Source organism: Molothrus ater, chromosome 3 (genome assembly GCF_012460135.2).
Source record: "Molothrus ater isolate BHLD 08-10-18 breed brown headed cowbird chromosome 3, BPBGC_Mater_1.1, whole genome shotgun sequence".
Classification (NCBI taxonomy): domain Eukaryota; kingdom Metazoa; phylum Chordata; class Aves; order Passeriformes; family Icteridae; genus Molothrus; species Molothrus ater.
In genome coordinates, this window is record NC_050480.2 from 72,425,208 (window position 1) to 72,450,273 (window position 25,066).

Consider the following 25,066-nt stretch of genomic DNA (forward strand, 5'->3'; position numbering starts at 1 on the left):
GCACTTTCTGTGCCATTACAGCTTGATTAGATATTATAACAGATAATGTAAGATAAAATTAGACTCTGACAAGAAGCAATTGAACCCTGAGTTTTGACAGTCATCTGTTGGACACCTTACTACTTTTATCCTTAGGGCCTCTTAGATGACACATGAGGATTTTGTTCCAGTGGATAATTGTCAGAAGTGCATAGTGAAATGTTATGCCTTTTTGCAGAGATGCACAGGCTAGCCCTAAGCACTGCCACAGGGGAGGATTTTGGGGGGCCTGATTTGGAATGCTGTCCAGTACAGCAACTGTGGGTCTTTTCTGGGCCATAGGAAAAATACAAAGGTCATAATATCAAGAGTCTGAAAAGCAAATTGGCCTTCAAATCTTGCTGCTTGATTGGTAGACAGTTTTAAACTTTCTAGCATAGATTAGAAAGAATAGTTCTTGGGTTAGTCTTGTCTTCTATGGCAATCATTGCTTTGTTTGACTTATATCAATGTCAAGGGTCGAGCAGTATCTCATCTTGAAGTGCTTTAAAAAGCCAAAGAAGATTCACTTCAGAGTTTAAAAAGAAACAAAAATACTTTTGAGGTGAAACTAAACATGATGTTTTTGTGGAAAGCAGAAATTTACCATGTTGCCTAGAAAATGTGAATGCCATTGCTTTGGTTGCAGTCTGAAGTGAACTTTCACCCAGGGGTATCCCCTGATGGTACTGTGACATTCTGCCTGTGACAATCACTTCCAAATTACAGTAAAGTTGGAGGAGTGTCTTTCTCTAGTGATATATTCAGCTACCAGGTGATCTGAAACAAAAGGATCAGAGATGATTCAAGTGTTAACCAGAGTCTTGTGTGTGAGTTATGCTTAGTTTTCATACTTGAACATTCAGAGTCCAGAAGGTGTCTGAAGAATAGATCTGCCTAGGATGTTATCATTATCTGTTCAAAACAGCTTGGTATGAAAAGTCTGAATTTCAAAACCTGAACTGACTTTATGATATCATTGTCATTTGGGAGATTTAAATATCATTAACATCACTTTTTTAAATCAAAATCCCAGGAAAATTTCAGTCTCACTTAAGGTTAAATTTCACTTAAGGCTAAATTTAATCTCTTTCTACACACAATTGTTGAATTTTACTGTCATCATAAAACAAAGGAGAACAATATAAAAAATTGGTGCCATAATGAATTATTTCTAAATTGCATGTTTCAAGGACAAGGCTTTATCTGACTTTTTGCTTTATAATGGCAAGAGAAAAATTGTTCCTGTAGCAAGACACCCAGTAGTTTATTATTGCAAGGTCTATTATCTTAAAGAGGTTCAGAATAATATTTTGGTGGTTTGGTTTTATATATATATATATTTTTTTTTTTAACTAAGTAAGAAGAGAGCCTTTGATACCAGGAAAGTCTCTCTATTTTCTGTCATGGAAGAAGGAATATGCACACAACTTTGGATTCAGCTTTCTGACTCTGAAACATATACCGTAGGATTTGTCCACAACTGCAAATTTGGGTGGTCTGCCAAGATTCAGGAAGGGCCCACAGAGTGAGCTCAGGTTTGCAGTATTCTGTTTCACAGGTTGATAAACTGAAACATTCCTCACCAGAGCATGAGTGGTTTAAAAAGCTCATATTAGTGATCTGTGTAAAACAGAAGTTGACACTTTAGTAATTTCCATCTGATTTTTGTTTTGTATTCTGCCCAACACAGGTGTTTACTAAGACAAAAGGTAAATTCATACAACAAAAAATAAATCACAATGTAGTTTTGCAAGGTCAGAGTAATGGGAAAACTATTAGAGGTGAATTCATTGTTATTCGTTTCACCTCAAAGTTAGATGTCAGTTTCCATGACCCAGTAAATGGAGTGTAATTACTGCATATATACAAGTATATAAATGATATAGCAGAAAAATCTGACTCCTGTAGATGTTCTTGGGAAAGGGTTTTTTTCCTCATCTAGGTGATTAAAAAATTGACCTCCTGGACAGTAAGATCGCTCAAATTACTTCCCCATCTCCTGACAGAAAAAATACACTTTGAAGGGTCTTATTAAGCAATCTATCTCTATTGAGCTCATTAAGTTCTGGACAGTTAATAGGAATATAATAGAATCTTGGATGTCCTCTATAACATAATCTGACAAGTTGAAGCTGCATTCCAACTTCATTTGGATGGGCAAACAATGAACCATACGATAGTTTCAAATTCAGCTTAGCTTTCTTCTTATTCTAGTAGAACTCATACATTTGTATAGATAGCTAAAATAAAAACTAGGGTTGCCAATTCAGCTTCATTGTAACCTCTTCTTTTCCTTGTAAATTCTAACTGTCACACTTAATCTCAGTTCTCACTCTACAAAATACAAGAACCACTTCCGAACGATGCTTGTAAACACCTATATACAAAAATCCATTTTAATCCATAACAAGATGTTAGGTTTAGTCTGACAAAATGTAGTTCTTAACTACCTATTTTTGAACAAAATCTACTTTCACCTGACATGCTATGTATTTCTATACTTACATTAATGGCTCTCATTTACAAAATCCTTCTACATGTAGTATATAGATTAATTCTCTTCTTCTGCCCATTTTCTTCTTGTTTTTAGAATATGTGATGCTTTGATCTCTTGTTCCTTTCTTTTTCTTATTGGATCAGAGATCAATCCTGCTATATTTATCCGTTATTCTTGTACCAATCTACTTGGTAATAATGCTGTCAGAAACTAAACATGTGAGTCACCAGCCAGTCCACCTGAATGGCTAAGTCAGCTTTTCAGGCACAGCAGCCTTAATAGCCAGTGGCATTCAAGGGCAGGAAGCAAATAATGTTTGCAACCTCTAGTCACAGTGACCTGTAACTCCTTAGCACAAGTGATCATATGCAAATTCACAGCAGAATTCACTTGCAAGACAAGTCTGGAGAAGACTCAAATTCTCCCTTTACAAAGCTAGAGATTATTTCCCTGATCTAACCACAAAATCCTTCTGCTTTTCCTGGAGGGAAAGAGTCCTCCTTGCTCCAAGTGTGTGCTGTGCATTTGACTTTTACTGACTGTTAAAACTGTGCTTCTCCTCCCATTTCTTCAGCAGCAAGTACAAAGGCTGAGGCATAGAAAGCTTTCCCAACCACTGGAACTGGGCACTGTGTTTTCTCAGCCCATCCAAACTGCTCTGACATGAGTGAGCTCAAGTACGACACTGAGGCAGAAGCAGTGCAGGGAGGGCTACAATCCTTGTGTTGCTGCAAGACTTCTGCTACTATTTTAGTCACTTTCCTGATTAGATGCCTTGTATTGGCATCTTTCTGAGCTAACCTTTTGCACTGGTGATTAATCCTTAGGGTACTAAAGGCATGAAATCCTAGATTGGATTGTAGTGTGTGCAGAGAGAAAGAATTTATAAAATCCTTCCAAATAAAAGAGTCATTCAGAAAACGAAAACTGTAATCGGAACTCATCCAAGTTCCCAGTAATGTCAAGAGTATAATAATGAACTGAGAAGTTCTAAAAATAGGAAAAAAAATTTAACAGAAATTTTTAAATTGAAATTCATTTGACTCTAGTAAGATGAGACTGGTATCCTTCTAAGGATTATATTTGTGGATTATTGGGACTGAATCAAGCTGGAAGAATCAACTTTTATTATCATTGTTGCTGTCTCACATATTTCTGGGACCTTCCACAATACTACTCTGAACTCATCAGGCAGGCTGGCTGCAAAAGGACAGAGGAAGGGAACTAGGTGCTATAACACCTTTGCTGTATGTGCTAAAATTTCAATATCACCTGTAAAATAAAACTTCTTCTTTTCCACAGTTGTCCTTCAGCCATGTCTTTCTATTCACCTATCCTTCCAACTAGAAAGCACTTGTTTTCTTAGAACAAAATTTACCTTTTCTAGTGCCTCTAACCTGGGACCAAATCAGAAGGAAGCACTTGCCTGTACATCCCAGCAGGCCAGAGAGCATGTCAGACGTCAGTGTGCATGGTCTGCTTATCCCACACCAAAATCAGGAACCAATATTATTCCCAGAGACAGAAACTGCCTTTGTTGTTCTTTTCTATCCTTGCTTATGTCCATTTATTTTGCTTTATATGGGAGGAGATAGTATCAGACTTCAACAGCAAGATTTCAAGTTTCACTAAATTCCCATTCTTTTCTCCCTTCAAAACAATAACAGAAAACCAGTAAATATGACCTTTGAATCCTCTTAACTGTATGTGTCCATTCCAGAGGTAATGAGAGGTAATAATTGTTTTCAGCTTTTACCAGCCAAATTAGCATCTCTGCTCTATGTGAGTGTCTATACTGCAGGACCACAATACTCAAATGCCCTTCTTGGGGTTGCCCATTCTTACACACACTTCTGGGGACATACCCTGTCTCAATTGCAGAGAACATTTGCTGAGAATTTATATTTCATTGCTGGAGCTTGTTGAGATACACCGTCAGGATCCATCTTGACTTCTACATTAAACCCGGATTCACATGTAGATCCCACATATGGTTTTTACTGGGGTTTTCTTTGTTTGCTTGTTTGGGGTTTTTTGGTTTTGGGGTTTTTTGTGTGTGTTTTGTTGTTGTTGTTGTTTTGAGGTGTTTTTTGAAATCAGATAGCGTAAAAGTCTCACATGAAGCAGACTAATGATGGAGTGTGAGAGCAGGTTTTCAGCATGGGCACCTGCGGACTTGAACAACCTAAAGTCCACTGATACAGATGTCAACTACCAATCTTTCCCAATTCATCACAAAAGATCCCAAATGTCCTGCTGGCAGTTATCAAGCCTGTGTGCTGTATTCATAATGGATTGTCAGCTCAAGAGAAAGCAGAATCAGCTTAATCAGTTAGCCCAGACAATCCCTTCAAGCAGGTCATGTGAGAGAGATTTTTGTGCAGATGGGAAAAAATTAGAAACAAATTCAACAAGAGATATGCAATGATGAGAATATAATCTTCAGCTATGTCAGGCAGGGACTTCTCTGAGCTTAAGAGAAGAGAAGAGAAACACAATGTTGAAAGTAATGAGAAAGAATCATAGAATGGATTGGCCTGGAAGGGGCCTTAAAGACCACCTAGATTCAACCCCCTGCCATGGGCAGAGACATCTTCCTCTAGATTCTATGTGGTTGTCAGAGTGACAGCCCTGTAATAAATCAACCACAAAATGATGTTCCACAGCTGAACATTCATGAGGTGAATTATTGACTTTAACCAAATTATCTTTTTTTTTTTCCCGGTCTGTCTTTTATTCATTCTACATCATCTCCAGCCCAAGAATATGAGTATGAATCACTTTTTATATTGTTTTGTTGTTGTTTTTTTTTCCTTTCAGTGTTCATTTTGCTCTCCTTAGAGGGAAAAAAATACTTAGTCAAGCAGCAGCTGATTCGAAAGCATCAATGAATCCCCCAATCCTACCTGTTCATGCATACATATAGGGATATAGACATAGAATTTGTCGTGCAATACCTCCTCCTAACAGTGTGCTGCATCCAGTGATGTGTGACTGGACATCATGAGCATCTCTGTATGATTTGACATGACGCATCACCCCAGCTCTGCTGTCTGCAGTACAAACCACAAAACATTCAAGTAGCAAAAAAGTAAACCACAAAGATAGAACTTGGCAGAAACAAAACAAAATGTTTTTATTACTTTGTGACTCCCTGAACTTAAGGGCATGGTTTGCTGAGAAATCAGAAGGCATATTTTCCTCTACTTGAAATGAAACGATGACATGAATCATGCAGTGGTTTGTTTTACACGACACAGTCTCCCATAGTCTCCTGGGAATGTCAGCAGGCTGAAGAAAGCACTGGGATTCTCACTGGATACTTGTACTTCTGAGGAAAAAGAGTCTTACATCTGTTGTACCCACAGCCCTCAACTGAGTTACCTGATCCTTAGTGATGTAGATGCCCAGAATATCTAGCAGCATTCCTCTCCCAGTTCAGACAAAAAGAAAAAAAATCCAACCAAAAAAAACCTCTTGATCTCTTGCCTTCTCTTTCTTTCCTTACATACCTCCAGAGGATAACAGCTTTAAAAACCATGTTTTACAATAGGGAAGACAACAACTGTCTGCTTTTGGAATAAGAGCTGCTGTATCTTATGCAAGTTTGAGGAAAACTAGCAGATTTGAAGGTTTATGCAGGAAATATATATAGCAGAGCCATGCTTTCAAGATCACCACTGTGAAAACAAGAAAAATAATGAACAGGAATTTCCAAGGGACTCATCACCATGATGACTGACAGACCTATTGTGCTAACCTATAGACTCTGATCACCTGATTTACAACCTGAATTTCTACTGCCACATTAATAAGTTTAAAAAAGAAAAATTCCTGTGCAATAATAAAATCATTTCAAAGGAAACATTATGTCTGTCTGAAACCTCAGAGTTTATTAATTGCATTATAAGAAAGCATATACATGCATGTTATTGTTATTTCAAAATTTTGGTATTGTTGCAGAGATTTATATCAACTGAATTAAAATCCTTGTACATTATAAAATAAGCTTGTATTGCCAAAGAAAGTACCTGGCATAGATAACTGCCACCTATAGATGTTTCTGACCATTCCAAATTAAATGCCTGCTTGTTGTTAACTATGTTTCAAACCACATCATTAATTTGGTAATATAGCTCCTCTTCACTGACCCCAGGAATCATACAGGATTCTTTCTTTTTGAGAGTCTTAAAGCCTAATAACATTATTATCTATTTATGAATATTTACTTTTTAATTCCACACATTTGGAGGGAATGTGGTTCAAGACAGCCCCTCATACATCTAGGTAGCTTAATCAAAAACTGAATTCTACCCTCTAGGTCTAATGCAACCTGATCATCTGCTGTCAGGAGCTGTTCAACAGTTCATTTGATTCAGAAATAATACATTACAAGATCAAAAGGTGAACACCCTGTTAGAACTGTCTTCCAAATGGAACTTCTTTGCGTGCAAAATTCAGGTATTAAATGTGCCTTCATTTCTAAAGGGGGACAGAAGTCAAAATCCAAGGTTTTCCTGTGAGGCTCAAAGTTTCAGAAAACTTTGTTTTAAGTGCTCTGAAGCATTACATTTAGATAAGGTAGAAAACTGCAGTTCTGATAAAGTCAAAAAAGTTGCTTCATCTTTTTTTACTTTTCCTATATATTAAATGATAACATAAAATAAATGTCAAAATGAAATGTTTTGACCTTATCAAAATGTCTCATTTTGGTAATTTTCCCATCCAGGTTTTAAATTAAATTGGTACATTCTTGAAATCATTTAGGTGTTGTTAAATTGGCATTTTCTTCTGGCAACCTGTTACACTGGAAAAATCTTGACTAGCTCCTGTCAACAGACTCTGCCAAATAAGGCAGTTTTCTCCTGGAGATCTCTGTGCCTCTTTGTTCTGCTTCAAGCTCTCTTTGTGAGGCAGATTTGCCTTCACTGAATTAGCTGAGCTGAAATGGTCTCTAAGCCATGAGTGCGGAGACGGTGAGCTGTGGTTTGTGCTGCCTGTGGACTCCATGTAGCTCCCAATCTGGGGCTGTTTCAGGTGTTCAGTGGTGTGACAGTCATGCTAGGGTGGTTTTGGGTCACTGGTTTTGGATGGAAAGAAGCTGGCAGGAGCAGCAGCTTGCAGCCACCTGTCTATCTAGCCCAGCTTCCTGTGATGGGTAGTCAATGCCACCTCTTCTCTCTCATATTTGTCCTTCCCTTGAGCTATCTGAGCATGGCTCTTGATCACTCGGGTGGGCATCTCCACTCATGATCACTGTTGGCCTATGGGTGCTTCAAGTTGTTTTACTGTTCTACTTCCCTTAAGGTCAACAGATAATCCAATTTGATTTATTTAGATGATGTATATAAGGAAAATTCAAAATACATATTTATTGGTGAAGAAAAAAGTTATAGTCAAAGTGCTTATACCTGAGATTCTTTTCTGAAGACTCTGTGTCCTGGACAATTAGATTTTCCTCCTAACAGTCTGCTAATTTGATTTTGCTTTCTCTTGTGAGGTGCAGAAAAAAAACCCACCAAAATTGCATAGAGCGAAAAGTATGCAAAATCGTGGTCAAGTACAGAAAATAGTGACATCAAATAAAAACATTGGCAATAACTGATGCATCTCTCAGTGTTGGTAGGAAGCTAAAAATCTCTTAGCAACTAATATTTACTATACAAGACACTTCCACTATATTCCTGTTCATTTCTAACTTTTTCATTCTACTTCCTATCTAGATTAAAAGACTATCTTCCATCTTCACAGATGTTTCAGTTGGAAAGTTAAAACTCCTGCTCCTGTGAGGGCAAGATTTGCAGTTGCATTAACTCATCTGTAAAAAGCAGCAGAGAAAACAGTGAAGAAGGGAAGAATAGAAAAGGGGACTTGAAGAAAACTCTTAAGTAACTTGTGAAGTGTTTTATAACATGGGGAAAACTCAGTAAATATATTTTGAGCAATATTTTTTTAAATTGTGTGCAGAAGGCACTCCAATCATATGCATTTATCCTACCTGGACTTCTTACAGAAAATAGTATTTTAAAAGATAGAAATAATTCCAGTTCAAGGGAAATACAGTTTCATTTTTTCTTTTAGAATCTCTTGTTTGACTGCAATGGGACAAAAATGTACTTGGGCCTCAGCACTGGCACTGAGGATGGGAATGAATGACAATTTTATTCATAAGCTTACATTAGAGACAAACGGTGCATAATTTAGATTCTCTCCTGGCTTGTTGAATCTGCAGGCAGCCATGCTTTCTGTTGCATTAACATTTTGATTGAATGAGCTGGGTCAAAACCATCACTTTTCTCATCTAGGGAAGGAAAACTATTTTGAAGCCAATCATCAATCAATGTATGTAATCAGCCTTTTTAAAGTATCTTGGGCTTCACACATAACTGGCTCTCTGTCATAATAAAATACAAATATCAACATATTTTTTATTCAATAGTCATAATACATATACAATAAAGTGTTAAAAGGACAATAAGGACTTGAAATGTGTTTTGCTATTAACAAGATTATTGCAATGGATTTATTCGAAAGGTTGCACCACTTCAACTCCATGATCTTTGGTATGATAATTAATTTGCATATAATTGTTTATGCAGTATTGCAAGGCATAATATCATCTTGCTACTTTATTCATTTTCTTACAGTTAATGGCTTTTAAAATAAATCCAATAAAGTCAATGAAAATGTCACTAATATCCACCAAGTATACCTTCCAGTATTAATTTAATAGGCATTGACAATCTATAAGCCATAAAAGCACCATGCAACTCTCTTTAACGAGATACTGTTTTTTCACATTACACTGCAGCCATACAAAATCATGCTGGTGGCAAGCATCACAGCAGTAAAGGTTGTTAGTGATTACATAGCAACTTTCATTTGTTGTGTTTCACCAAGGATATCCAATTTGACACATGGGAAATGAAGACACTAATATTTAAACAACTTGACCAAGTTTACATAGCGAATCAATGACTGAGCCATTTCCACAGGGAGAAGCTCAGTTGCTTATCTCTGCACTCTCATTCCTTCAGTCCTACCACCCTCAGTGTGCAATACTTTCAGAATACCTGTTCTACCGACTGGAAATTTTCTGGGACAGTATCTGGTTTGTTTGTATGATTAATTCTGCCAAATATGTCAGAATCAGACTTGTAATAAGCTCAATACCATTCCTTTGTTTTCTGAAGGGCAATAGTGAGGTTTATATGCTTTAAGCAACCATATTATGATTGTCAGAATGTATTTGTTGTTAATATAGATATCGATGTAACACAATTTTACCTTTACACAAATTTGTTCCCAAGCCACAGTGAAACATAATTTTCAGTACCCTCAGGTGGGCACTGCATGCCTAATTTCAGATTTCATTTGTCTTTATGATAGCTCCATTGGACCAAATCTCTGCTTCTTCTGTAAGATTAAATATCAAATAAGACCTCACAGTTACAGGAAATTGTGGAAAACTAACTTAGGAAATCGTAAGACATACTACAAAATGTATGCTCAAGTGTAGCATATTCACTTTCATGGAATAGTGTAGGATCAAAATATCATGCAATAATAAATTTGTAGAATGTCCAACAGCCCAGGACAATAATTATAAGGTCTTTGAACCTCATACAGTATTACCTCTGCTCTTGGAACTCACTGTGGAAAATGGTTTTAAAAATCTCACATAATGTTCTGTTCTCTGCCATAAATAACCTGATTGCTGAATGGAATATCACTAGGTGTATTTTTTACTGTAATTGCAAATTGAGAATTTGCTTCTGGTAGTGCCTGAATCTCTTGGACTTGTTCCAGGTCAAAAATCAGAAAGTAGACACCTAATGGTTTCCCTGCAGACCCTGGACCCCTATCGAAGCATTTGCCATTCATAGTTCAAAGTATCATAAATATTCTAATTAAAAGAACTTTAAACATACAATAGCAAATACTAAATGTAAGACCCTAGCCTATCACCCTTGTCAGGTGAATATCTATATCCTTGGAAAGCTGACAGAGCCATTACTTGGCTATTCAAGACAGTAATCAGATTTTCTGAGCGTCAATCAGCAATCATGAAGTCAGGAACATTTTATCATGAAGTCAGGAATACAGAGGGTTTTCATAAGCTAATCAAAAGGCATCAAATAGACAATCAATCTAATTAGTGGCTCAGATTTGCGTGGCAATCACAGCTGCCAAACCTAGACGACAAATTTCATCAGTAATGAAATCTGAGAACTATGATTTGTGAGACCTATCATCAGACAGGGATTGTGGTTATTTTAAAAGGAGAATCATTATGGTAGCTTGGGACATTTGAGGAATTTAATTTGCATGGTGGACTTCACATTCTGGTGTTTCCTTTTTGTTTTCAGGGTAAATCAACACAGGGTGACATTTTCAAAAAGCTTATCTTTCATGGTAAACCACAGTTTCAATCAAAGTTAGCATTCAATATTTAAACACTTTTGTTTCCAGAATGGAACTGAACCTCTTGCATCCCCTGGTTTCCAAAAAAGTTCTTTGAAAAGTACTAGGCTAGAACTAGTTATACCCAGAGTAAAATCATAGGAACATTGAATGCTTCAGCCCTCAGATGATTTTTGTGGCCTCCTCTGAACTTGCCCCAAAAGGTTCATGTCCTTCTTATGCTAGAGACCCCAGACCTGGAGGCAGTAGTCCAGATGGGGTCTCATTACAGTGGAGTAGAGGGGAAGAAAGTCGTCTCTCTCATCCTGCTGCCCATGTGGCTTTTGATACAGCCCAGGACACATTTGATTTTCTGGGCAGTGAGTGTGCATTGCCAGATCACACAGAGTCATCAGTCTACACCTCCAAGCCCTTCTCCTCAGGGCTGCTCTCAATCTATTAATTGCCCAGCCTGTTTTTGTGTTTGGGATTGCTCCAGCACAGGTGCAGGACCTTGCACTTGGCCTTGGTGAACTTCATGAGGTTTGCCCAGTCCCCCCTCTCAAGCCGGTCCACGTCCCTCTGGATGGCATCCCTTCCCTCCAGAGTGTCGGCCACACCCCACAGCTCAGTGTCACTGTCAGCCTTTCTGGGGGTGCACTTGATCCCACTGGCCACATCACAGAAAAGACATTAAACAGTGCCAGTCCCAGGGAGCACCACTCATCACTGGCCTGAACTTGGACATCAACCCATTGACTGCAACCATCCAAGTGCCACCATCCAGCCAATTCCTCACCCACTTAGTGGTGCATCCATCAAATCCCTGTCTCTTCACTTGTGCCAAGTACTTCTACTGCAGAAAATATTTCTAGAGCTGAAAATTTAAGACACGCACATATGTGCATATTCATTCATGAATTAACCATCTACAAAAGAAAAAAATACCCAACTGAATCAAAAGGAGAAAATGTTCCTGACATGCAATATGCCACTTACTGAGAGAAAGAGGAGAGAGTACATCCATCAAGGAAATGTTTTGGCTTTTTTTTTTTCTTGAGGAAGCAGTGCCTCCTGTCCTTCAAACACAGATATTTGCAGGGTTACTTTCCTTGGCTGTATACCACGCCCCAGTCTTCAACAGATCATAAAGTGAAAGGACTTGCTTTTATCTTGGAGTAAAAGGATTGTCATGAGTTCTTCTTCAATCCTATTTTACTAAGACTTTATACTGTAGTTCTGTGCTACTGTTCTGAGCTCACTCTCAACAGCTAATATGCACTCATTCCCCTAATCAAGGCATTGGAAATGTCTTGAGTCCCTGTAGTCTGAGAAATGGGAAGAAACACCTGGATTTTCAGGTTATTAATGTCCTAGATGTTGCAGCTGTGGAATGTAAAAAATGATAATGACCTTCAGGAGGACTCTATTGTGATGCTGTTTATGTATTTAAGGTCTACTAACTCTGTAGGATACAATGTCACCTTACAGCCATGTTCACACATAATTATGAAGCCTATATTAGCAGCAGTTCATCTTTTGGCATTATACCCACAGAAAAATGAAGTACTTGATATATACACAGAAGAGAGGTACATATTTAGGCTACTCTGTAAAATGCAGTTGAAGAACCCTTATGAATCAGCACTGAATATTGGATCACTACCTCATTTGAATGTTCACTGATTTTGACTGGAACAGTCCCAGATTTCATGACACAATTAATCCAGCTGCCTCTAACTACCACCAGAATTAATACTGCAAGGAGCACTATGCTAATCATCATTTTAAAATAAAGACAAAGCTTTATATACTTTAGTTAAATCCTATTTATTGCTTAAATTATAATTTTAACACAAGTCAGATTTCTGTGTTCTTGTTATGCTAACCATAACTAAGAATTATGTTAACCATAACTAAGAAATCAAATTTAAATGGTGGAGATAGCCACAAGCCCCCAATGATTTGAGCAGATCCAAGTTTTCCTAGGAAAATTCAAGATGGACCTTCAATCATTAACTTCCATATTTTCTCATCTTATAGTTTAATCTTTTGTGGCATGAGGTTGCAATCCTGATTTTAACATGCTTCCATACAAATGCACAATGTTAAATAATATGGCAGAAATAAAAAATATTAAGTAGAAGTTGTTGTAGAAGGGAGTATCTAAGCAGCTTGCATTTTTTTTTATTTCAAACTAAGAATCACAGCATGAATTAGACTAAATGCCAGGAATGAAGTAACAGCTTAAAATGAACAGTTGAAATTAACAGGTGTTACAGCATATGCTAGATTTAACTGCCAAGTATTTCACACCTTCATTAAAACCTTTCATGTCAAATTTAAGGCAATGTTAAAATACAGAGAAAAAAGCATAGCTTAGAAATGAATAGCTAATTGTTAAGTTTCACAATCAGGATATATGATGGCAGAGAAGTTCTCAGTTCACTTTGTGCAGAAATGTATTTTAACTGGGAAGATGCTCAATCAGAGTATATTACACTCAATTTTAATTCAAGTGACTTTGTGTTCAACCTTTAGAAAGTAATGTAACCTACAAAGCATTTCAGTAGGAGAGGTAATGGAACAACAATGCATTCCTGTTTCATGGGGGTATGAAAAAGGCAAAACCAATCAAGAGCAGTGAGATGCACAGACTTAATCATGAAACACCTGGAAACCTGTATCCAGAAATCTGGCACTGCTTTTGCTAATATCAGCCACGGGTTCTCCACTGAATTTACAAAGTTTCAGGACTTGTCAGGATAATGTTATGTTAAATTATGACAGTAAAGGCACATTTTTCATCTGACCAAGTGGCTATGCCTAATATGCTCTGGCTTGTTTTCATTATTGTATGGTGGAATCATATTTTCATAATGTGAATAACAAGTAGTTTTTCTGTGCAATACAAGGTATTCCTGACTCTAATAATGTAGTATAGAGGACTGCAGAGCCGTGATGATAGGAGAGACTCTGAGTAGTGGATAATATGTGCAGGGGTAATTGCATAGGGTTTGGCATTAGAAACCCAAACTCCCATTAACAACCCACCAACTGTCAATTAAAGAAATGAAGACCTGGAGGTAGACCATGTTGGTCTTAGGAGTAAAAGAGAGAAAAAAATTACTATCTAGTTTGCAGGAAAGCCACCACAAATAATAAATTCAGGTGTAACATGGGATTACAGACCAATAAAGAAAAATCAAAGTGTACAGGAGTTTTAGCTAACATGTAAAAATAACAGCAAGCAGATCCTGGTTACAAAGCTAAAAACCAAGCAGGGAATGGAAGGCTGATCATAACTCCAGGAAAAGTGGTAGAATCTGAGAAGTGTGTGCATAACAATATTAACTTTATTATTACTGTTAAGAGTTTTTCATTATTAAAACATTCTTTCTTTTTATATAATAATTAGATCTGAGTTAAGACTAATTCTTGATGAGGGCATTAAGATTTCATTCACACAATGAATAATTACCTGGCTTTATGAATAAGGAGTGTTTCCTCTTTGCCCACAGAAACCATTTTAGTCATTACTCCAAGCAGGAACACAGCATCAGCTCACTGAGACTTGTTTTGTTTCCCTATCCATGGCAAGACTTATTTGAAAATTCCACATGAGTTTTGTTCCTGGTGAAATCATCACCAATGAATTTTTAAGGAAGCATTCTCTTTACAGAAATATTCTCCCACAAGTTTTTATTTGTTTAGAGGGTTTTGTTCATTTTCAGAAAACAAAATTGTTAAAAATGTCTAAATCTCAGGGCAGTGCTTGCCCACATTATTTATGTCCTTTTGTCTGCAGCTTGGAATCACAGGTAAAACATTGTAGACAAAAACCCTCTGTCACTGATCCTGGAGTTGTTTTTATTATAAAATTATTATTTTGATGGAGAAATGTAAACTTTATATTATATTTTTCAAACATAACTTTTGTTTTTTATTTTTTCCTCTGAAAAATGTGCAATAGGGAATATTATAATTTATTTGTAGTCCAATAACATGTAGAAGATCAGTATTGATGGAGGTATTGTACAAATACATAACAAAAGTATGACCACCAAAACATTATCATCTCAATTCAGGTAAAGAGACAGGATTTGGTTTCTTAATACAAATGCCACAGGCACAGTGAGAATTCCATGGGTATGGGAGCATATATCACCAGTGCATGCTGATTGCTTAACCAGTCCAAATATTTTAGAGTTTCAGAACTACAGTGGTGAGGTAATAAATATTAGAGGTATGATTTCCTTGTCAGAAGGTTCTAAAGGAAATATTTGATTTCAGCACATAACTGAAGAAAGTGGCACCATTCATTGTGCTAATTGCTTTCTGGTGTATGCAGCTATGCCAAAGGGCAATTCAGGAATATGAAATCAGGCATCTTCCAAAAAATAGTTAATTCAGGGAGTTTTTATTCCACCTCTGGAAGTTACTTTAGAACTCAACTCCTCTGGTAGTTTTATGAATGCATTATGATAATGAAATTCTAAAGTATTTATTTTATCTAATGGCTATTTCCTTTAGGTGAACACAAACAGTGCTGAAGAGTGCTGTAAGGAAGAGACTGGGAATGGAACCAGAAAAAGTATCTTAATCTTTTTGTAAAGAAAGAAAGAAAGCAAAGCAATTTTTTTTTCTTTTTTCAAATGGATGTTTTTAAAATACAGTGTCCTTAGCCAATGGTGAAATGTGAGGGGAATTCTTAGACATGTGGCCAAGCATGAATACATATCTCTACTGCTAATAGAGTAGCTTATTATTTTTTAAATTTTGATGAAATCATAACATTATAAGTTTTGAAAGGTGATCAAGCAAATTTTTCCATTTTTCTTTTTGACTGATCTTTTAAAATAAGCCTATGCTATGACACACTCTTTGTGTTCTGGACAGGGGTTTGTCTTCCTTTCTTTTCCCTTCCATTTCCTGATTTCACTAAGCTGCTGAACTGGACAGCAATTTCAGCTGGTGGAGAAAATTGGCATCTGAATAAAATCCAAGAAAAATACACATGCAGATCTAGAAATTTCTTGCATTAGTGGATTGCTGGGTGCAGGTTTTTTTCTTGAAAAACTATCATTTTCTGAGATTGGAAATGCTTTAATTTTTTTTCTATTTTCAGTGAAGAGGTAAAAAAGTAGTGATTTTCCCAGCCATTCCTTTTAATCATGTCCACTACATTTCTTCTCTTTTCATTCCACTTTTTCAAACAGAAATATATACGCAAACACACATATACATATAAATGTATACAATATTTTATGTCTTTTCTATTCCCATTTTTCCCCAGAGGATTTTAGAAATCACATGGTGGTCTAACTTAGTCTTCAAGTAGAATACTTTTTGTGAGTTAAATAAAAAAATAATTAGCAAGATTTGGCTCATAGTTTCACCAATAATAGAGGTGTTTTTAAATTTAATTCAGTGTCCTGAATCTTCAACCACTGACTGAGAGTATTTGTTACATTATGGTTGCATAGTAAGCTAATTAAGCCAAATTATTTGTCCCTGACTACTTGATACTAGATAAGGCATCATCAACCACCACATCACATCAACCACCCAATAAGTACCTGTACAGCCACAGTGCCAGAGAGGTCCATCCATCAAGAGGGCTCTTGATAGTCAGGCTTACAAGTGCTTATACCTTTGGAGATTTGAATTACCATTGCTGTTTTATCACATGTGACTAAACAATAATCTTAGTTTCATAATTATAGCTCTATCTTGTTAATTATCTGCACTAAATTTGCAGTGAAATTATTAGTGAAGGAAAGACTCTCATCTCCATGCTTTGCTGTTGGCTTTTTCAAGAGAAAATATCAGAGCTGTGGAGACAGACAACTCTGACAAGTTTGATAGACTTCAAAATGGGAGTCTGCATGGATGAAGATATAAAAATACAGACTGGAGCCTTCTGCTAAAATCTGAACAGTCTGGTTTCTTACACTTTTAAACAGAACTTGGACAGAAGAGCTGACCACAATAAAACAGAACTTCAGAGCTTTACTGTCAATCTAAATTAATCATATGGAACCTATCATTCAAAACATATTCCTGAGAGCAACTAAATCAGAGCAGAAGGATTTCACATTTTCTAACAAACTCTATTGAGTGTCGTTCTGCATTTTAATTATATTTTTAAGTTATTTTGAATGGGGCTTCTAAAAAGCAAAAGGAGAGAAAACAAAATAAAGATCCTTATAAAATCTAAAAAAATCAAATCAATGTGTTCTAGTAGCATGGTTTGACTTGTAATAGCCATGGACAATTAAAAAAATATTTTTCCCTCTGAATGGAAAATGCACAGGACAAGCATCCTCTGCTTTACAAAAATGAGTCACAGGTTACTCACAGCTAGATATCTTGATGTTACCAATTTTTTTTTAGGGTAATTCAATTCTAGTTAGATATGGAAACATCACATTTTTTTTAACCCCACTTTTGTGTATAAATTATATAATTTCCAAAATATCAGCATTTTCATTCTGAGTTAGGATCAGTAACCTGTGCTTAGCACAGCAGGCAGACTTTGTGTGTTAAGAGCCAAAATATGCTTAGTTCAGGAAGAAGCTTTCACCTAAAGGTCCCCAAAGACCACTGGTATTTCTGAAAGGACCAACCAGCATTTCACAGCCCAATGATTTCAGCTTGGTCCTTTTGAGATACCTGAAAAGATTTTTCTTTTTTCCAGAGTGCCTCTTGAATCAGCTCAGTGAACTTTCTGAGTTGTTCCTGAGTTCCCCTCTGCTGAGGGTCCATGAAAAGAGGCCCACACATGCAGCTGTTAATTTAATTAACTGAAGGTCCCAGAAAGGGAAAACCTCTTGTGCTGGGTTTGACTGGGCTTGTGTTAATTTTCTTCATGGTAGCTTTTATGGGAGTATGGTTTGGATTTGTGCTGTAAACAGTGCTCATAACACAGTTTTAATTATTGCTATTTAATATGATGTTTTATATATTAAATTCATGTTTTAATTATTACTGAGCAGCGTTTATGCAGTGTCAAGCTCTTTTATACTCCTCAAATTACTCCACCAGAAGGAGGTTGGGGGAACACAAATAGGTGGGAGAGGACACAGCCTGGCTCCAGCTGACCCAATTGATATCCCTGACCATGTGGCATCATGGTCAGCACATGGAGCTCAGGGAAGAAGAAGGAAAAGGAGGGGACAGTCAGAGTGATGGTGTCTGTCTTCCCAAGTCACCATTACATGAAATGGAGCCCAGCTTTTCTAGGGATGACTGAACACCTGGCTGCCCATGGGAAGAGATGAATGGATTTCTTACTTTGTTTTACTTGAATATGTGGTGTTTGCTTTGCCTATTAAACATTTTTTATCTCAACCTATGTGTTTTTCCACCTGAATGCTGAGGTCTCACAGCCCTAAGATACTCATACCCTGGGGGAGATGTGAGTTGGAATCCTTTGCCAAGGCAAGCAACAAGGCCTCACAGCTTAAAAGCAAATATTAAGACCCCATTTCAAGCACCTTTTCCATTATCTGAATTTTTGGGAAATAACTAACTCAATTCAAAGAGGAAAAGTCACATGCTGGCTACCTGCAAACTTTGCTTTTTAAAAATATATTAATATTGGTCCAATATGCTAATGTAAACACACATTGCTGTTGCTAATTTGTCCTCTCAGGGACTGAGATGATTACAAAGGAAGCATCCTGGAAAGATTAGTATCCCTGCACAGAGACATCTGCTTCCAAATCCCCAAGTGTTGCTCAAAGCAATTGAGATGGCAGTTCATGTACCTGGAATCCTTTACAGCTCCTACCTGCAGAAGCACAGCTTGACCAGAAATAGCCCAGTGAGTATGGAAAGAAATAAGTTCATCTTCCCATCTTGTGCTTTAAGCTTTGTCTTGGGGCTCATAGCAATTTCTCTGCTGTAGATTTCATGGCTGGGTACCTTTGGGATCCCTTCCCAATTTAAAAAGGCCAAGGGAGAAGAACATAAAAAATGAACTCTTCCTGGCATCTGATTCAACACATTTAGTCACATGTTCCTCCATCTCTCTCCAACAAAGAAAAATACACAGTTCAGTAGAGTCTGTGAATATTTTTGCCATCAGCTGGAATTTTCCTATTTCCTCTGATGAAGAACTGATGGATGGTTTTGCCTAGCCATCTGCTCCACCAGAAAATGCCATAGAAATATGCTCACTTATATACCTGTAACCTGGTTTTATTTTGATTCATTTGATTCTGCTTCTGGTTTGCATGTATCATACATCAGCACTGCCTTTTTTGTCTGCTGATCCCATCATTAATGCCCAGTGATTGCTACTTTTACTGTGAAATACTTCAGTGAAAGATCCACTGTGGATGTGAAGGCCTTAAGCTGCAGATCAGTGCCCATGTGGGATGTCAGATGTGGGGAATTTCACAGGTGTTGCATGCACACAAATGTACATGTGTTTCTCTGTATGTAAATCATATTTGCACACAGTCAGTATTCAGTTTTGGTTAGAGCTGGAGACAGGATACAGGACTATAAAAGCTTATGCAAGATTAGTTTGACTGAATAAAACATTTTTTATTCATTTGTGGACCCAACCCCCCCTCCTGTAAAAATATCAAATTACTACTTTTTAACTCCTATTTTTTACTTATGCACTACCAATTTGTACTGCTGGCCCTTGTGCAAAGGACAAAGCCTTCTATGAGAAAGACATTTCAGTAGAAAGAGTTAAAAATTCTTAACTGATGAATCTAAGTTGTGTGGTTCTCTACTGCCCTTCCAAAAAATGGAAGATGAAGAAAAGAGATGTCATTATACATTACATCTCTTAGAAAAGAGACAAACAGAGCTGTTTTGATGGTTTTTTTCCTGTTTTTCCAGCAGCTTCAGTGTCTATATCATATATTTTCTTAAATATCAGCATTTTCTATTTCAGGTTTGAGCTGATAACCTGTGTTTTTGCGCAGTAGGAAAACCTCATGCTGTCACAAGTGACAGTGACACAGCCTCACATTTCACTTCCCTTCATCCCAAGGAGCCCTTTGCTATTATGCCATTAGAGATAATGCAGAGCTTTGAATTGAAACACCACAGACACCAGTGATGCCTGACAACCTCTGTGGCCCATGAACCGCCACCCTACAATGGGACCTGCTCAGCTGCACCAGCCCACGTAGAGAGGAGATAATCAATGCTGCAGAGGACAGTGTCATGCTGTAACATCTTCCCCAGCTAAGGTCTGAAGGAATCTTGTGCTTTGTGAAAAGACAAAAGTTCATGTGTCAAGATTGCAAAAATTACATATATATGCAACGTAAATACCCTTAGAAACAAAAATAAATTAAATAAATTGGCTGCAGGGTGGCATCGCGTGTGTTCTGGGAATTGCTTGCATTTTGGAATACAGAAGTTTTTGGGCAAAGGTGCTGCCATGAATTTCTCTTTACAGAGCTCAGAATGGCTGCACCTTCCATGGGAATGGAGTTCCAGAAATGCAGGCACTAAATCTTACAGCAAATTATCAGTATTAAATCTTTTAAATCTTTTATGAAAAAATTCAGAAGACAAGGAAATAATCTATTTGTTATGTAAGTGTTCAAGGAGACTTTCATTTTAGCAGCATCCATTATTCCCTTTTCTGTTAGCTGCAGAGCCTTTTTATGGGGAAAATTCCCTGGTTGATAGTGTCTTTTTATACAGTATTAAGATGATATTAACTTCCCCTTTGGGAGAGAATAATAAAGTGAAAAAGCAGCTGAGATGGCTAGAGCTGTACTGTTGTCTGCTTTATTGGAATCTGGGCCTGCTCCCTTGGAAATAAAACAGGACAAGCACATATGCAAGGAGAGTAGGGAAAATAGCAAAAAAAAAAAAAGAGAAGTTTCTATTTGTACTGTTGACTCTGATTTGTAACCTTGCTGCTGGAGAAAGACAAGAGCAGCACAAAGTCTTACCAGCCACTCCAAGAACCTGGCAGGCTTGAACTGGTGTCAAACCTTTTAAGATGTTGCTATTAGCTACCTTTGTGGTCACAGGATTAACAACAATAAAAACAACAACAGAGAACTAACAGGAAAATTAAGAAAATAGAATAATAAATAAATAGAGAGGTTTGGCCAAATGAAGCCAGATAATATTTAAACAGAAAAAGGTGGAAAGGGAGAGTTAAAGAGAAGGAAGGACAAAGTTGATAGCTACGCCAACCCTCATGGGCACAAGGCCCATGCTGTAACCAGCCCCCAGGACCAAAGCTGTGCCAGAAATGCTGCTGTTGCACTCTTCTTCTGTATCTCTCCTGTCCACTCTGCTTCTCTGCTTCTCTGATTTCGCAGGATCAGAAGCACAGAAATATAAAAGTGCCACTGCAAAACCCTAAAATATGGTAAGCCTGGCAGCTGAAATGAAAACTGTTTTTCCTTTCTGCTTTATTGTCTTCCCAGCAGTACTGTCAAACTATCCCTGCCAAGCATGGCAACTGGCATAATATCCCATCTTCACATCTTTTTATTCAACTGTTAAAGTTGTTTTTTTACATGCCACTGTTGCTCCATTGCTTTCTCATCTTTGTTCTTCTAATTTACCAGAAAATTGGAATCATCATCTAAGCTATCAGGAGGCCTCTTTGTTTGGACGGATTTCACTATTTGCCTGTAACTTTTATTTACTTTTAAAAACAATGTTTTGTAACATGTTTTGTTGGTCTTTTTCTGTCTTGAATGATGGAGACCATAGACTTCTTTTCTGCAGCTGAGTGAAATAAAAAATTGCAATATGCTGCTCATGCAGTCCTGGTAGAATGGGCCTAAAATCGGCTTCCCAGTTGACAAAAACTGCACCCTTGCAGTAATATAGGGACGAAACTTGCAGACCAATTCACATTTATTTCATCTACAAGAAGCCCTAAAACAATATTAGATCTCTGTGCTTGATCCACACCTGTATGAATTGTGCAAGGTCTGCCAAGACCTCTCTGTGAGCCATTTGGGTTGACCTCTCTATTTGTTCTTTCATATCCTGAGCATATCAAGCATGCAGGAATGGAGGGGACAGAACATCCTGGGATGGCAGGTGAGCATGGCCTGAGGTCTTTGTGAATCTCAGTTCCTCGCTGAGAGGCGAATGTCATGTTTACATTTGAGAACAGGAAGGTGTTTTACATTCAACAACCAGAAGAGTGTTTCTCCATGTTACAACAAGTCTGTTTTCTTGACTTACTGCCCATATCTTCATTATTTTCCCCTACTACTCTTTCCTTACTCCTGCCAGAACCCATTTGTGTCCAATCCCTAAGGAACAAAACCAATTTTCTTCTAAATTTGGTCACAGTAACAGTCTTGCTGAGGAAGTGACCCCACATGATGTGAGTGCAAGCCTAAGACATGGCAGTAAGAGCTGACCCCAGTTTCAGATAAGTCAGAGAAAATAAGGAAATAAGAAATAAGGAAAAGTACTGGCAATGTCCTTTGTATCAGCCCTGAGGGTAGCTGGCTGGGGAAGCTGCCTGCTCCCCCTTGTGCAAGGCTCTGATCTTCCCCATCCCTATGACAAGTAGCATCACTAAACAGAGTGACTGGGAGAAGGAGAGGTGGAACAGTGTCTACAAAAAGGGATTGCAATTGAGTCTATCTCTTCTGGTTCATGTCACCCTTCAGCAGACTTGTGTCTGATTTCTATCCCTGGAGAATATTTTTGAGGCAGGGAAAACATGGAGGAGAGACACAAACCCCATCAGACTTTAGACTCTATTCTGTACAGTGCTAACAAACTCTACAATGTCAGAATAAACAAACAAAAAAAATCCAACGACAAACCTTAAAGAACCAGTTTTATATGGCACTGGACACATAAATCACAGAGAGGAATTTAGACAGTCCTGTGCCCAGCATCACACAGTGAGTTCCAGATTAGGTTAATATATGGGATTTGTGCACTATTCCATTGAGATGCCACTGTCTACTGACTTTGGAGGTAGGCTTAGGCAGCTCAGTTGCTTTGTTGGGAGTACTTAGCTGATTTTTTTAGGGAAGTTATTGTCTAATGGATAGAGAAGTTCTCATTCTTCTTCTAAACTGATCTTCAGATATCCCCCAATTAGCCTCCACCATTCTCAGGGACTTGATGACCTTCACATAGTAAATATTTTCTGTAAAAATGTAATCCCACTGTACTAAAACACAAGCTTGTCTGAAGATTCAGGGTGGTTGTGTATTTCTTCCTTTACCTTTATTGTGGAAAAAAGCAAATTCTATTTCAGGCATTATGGTGAAAAAAATATATTTCCAAATTTGTGACAACTTGTGAATAATTGTTTCAGTTTTCCAGTCAAATGCTTCAGTGCTGAATCGTTTTCCCAAAGTTGGAGCAACAGTCTTTTATTTAATCACTTTGTGATGTGCTATATTATTTAGGTATTTCTGATAAGTAAGACTTCTAATATCTTTGCCTTTCTCATTGTTTCTTGTTCAAAAGAGAGTAATCATGGTTCAAAATGGGATTGTCATTATGCAAAAATAGTGTGGTTTTCTTAGGACTTTTAGTATTTATTTTCTTTCTTTCACGGACCTACTTGGCAATAAAACAAGAGGAATTAAGTAAAAGCAGGAAGGCAGTTCCAGCTGTGGGTCTGGATCATGTGGTACATATTGTGTTTCTACAAAGGACCAGTATAAAATTGAGCATGGCAGGACTTTGCCCCAATATATACTTTAGAAGATAGAGGGAGTCAGTACACAGGAATGGGTCAAATAGATTTTTATACTTCTAGGGGTAGAAAGGAAGCTAAACAGAAATGCTAATCATCTAAGAGCTTTTTAAAAATTTCTGGTTTACCTTAGTTGTCAGGCCAACTTGCAGTTGCAGAATCAGTTGCAGCTGGTATCTGCACAAAGAAAGTCAAAACAAACATGAAGGAGCCACAAGAGGACTAGGCAGTCCTTCCCTCCCAGCAGAGGGAGGGAAGACCTACTTGAGACCCTCAGAACATACAATCTATGATAGTTTCTCTCTCATTTCTGTCTAAGGGCTGTATTTTTGGGCTGGCTATGTCCTGTCATATCTGTTTCTGAAACAATTAAGTACAGAGACACATCTTTCAGTAGGTGCTTTAAGTTTCTCTGGGGGTTTTTTGACAGAAATTTAGAAAGCATGTTTTATGTAAAGAAAAACTATATAAAAGCATAATGACTTGTTCATTTCATATTTCAATATTTACAATTTTATTCCTTTTTATTTGGCATCATTATTTTAATAAATGTAAGGGGTTCGTTCAGGAAAGGTTCATCTACTCAGACTCCTTACTTATTCAGAGTGATTCAGAAAGCTTTCTTAACAAATCCTCAGCTTTGGGACTTTCACATGCTTCATGAACCTTTCTTCAATCTGTGCAGGTTTGCTGAACTGAAATTACTTGCTGAGGGCCATGATCCAATTCCTGTTGAAGTCAATGGAAGTCACTCCAATTATTTCAATGGAGTAGGATCCAGTCCATAAGTCACTGACTCCTTGAAGTTGTTCTGCAAGTGCTGAATCTCTCTTAATGTAAAAAGCACATTCAGTAGCAAGGAACAGGCTGTAATGGGGCTGAGGGAGTGCAGAGTGCATGTATACAGCACTCAATTAAACACGTCATTCTATAATGCCATAAAGCATTTCCCACACTAAGTATTGTTCGCATCTCATCGGAGATTTAGGGTTTTGAAAACCCCCACAAAATGTCCCAGCTGTTCTACAGACAATATCTTATAGTACTTGTCACTGTGTGTAGGAAGGGTAATTAACCTAAAGAACATTATATTTCACTGCCAAATGGTAAATGTCAGCATTATAAATTTCTTAATGTAAACAACACATTTAGGAACAGTAGGAGAGATAGAGATATTCTTTGAAAAGGTATTTCACTAAGGGACTTGATGACTGAGGCAAGAGTCACAAGATACCTTAAAGTCATCTTTTCCAATTCTATAGTGTCTAACAAATCAGTAGGATCTTGCTGTGATGGGTTGTACTTGAGGACTTGATGTGGTAGATCTGGCTGCACACAGAAGCAGTTCTGTCTTTTCCTAGTCACACACTATTATTCATAAAGAACCTATTTCCTTGGTGAATGCTATGTTCTTGAAATAGTTGAAAGATGGAATTTCTGCCCAGTGAGACTTTCCTTTTTTT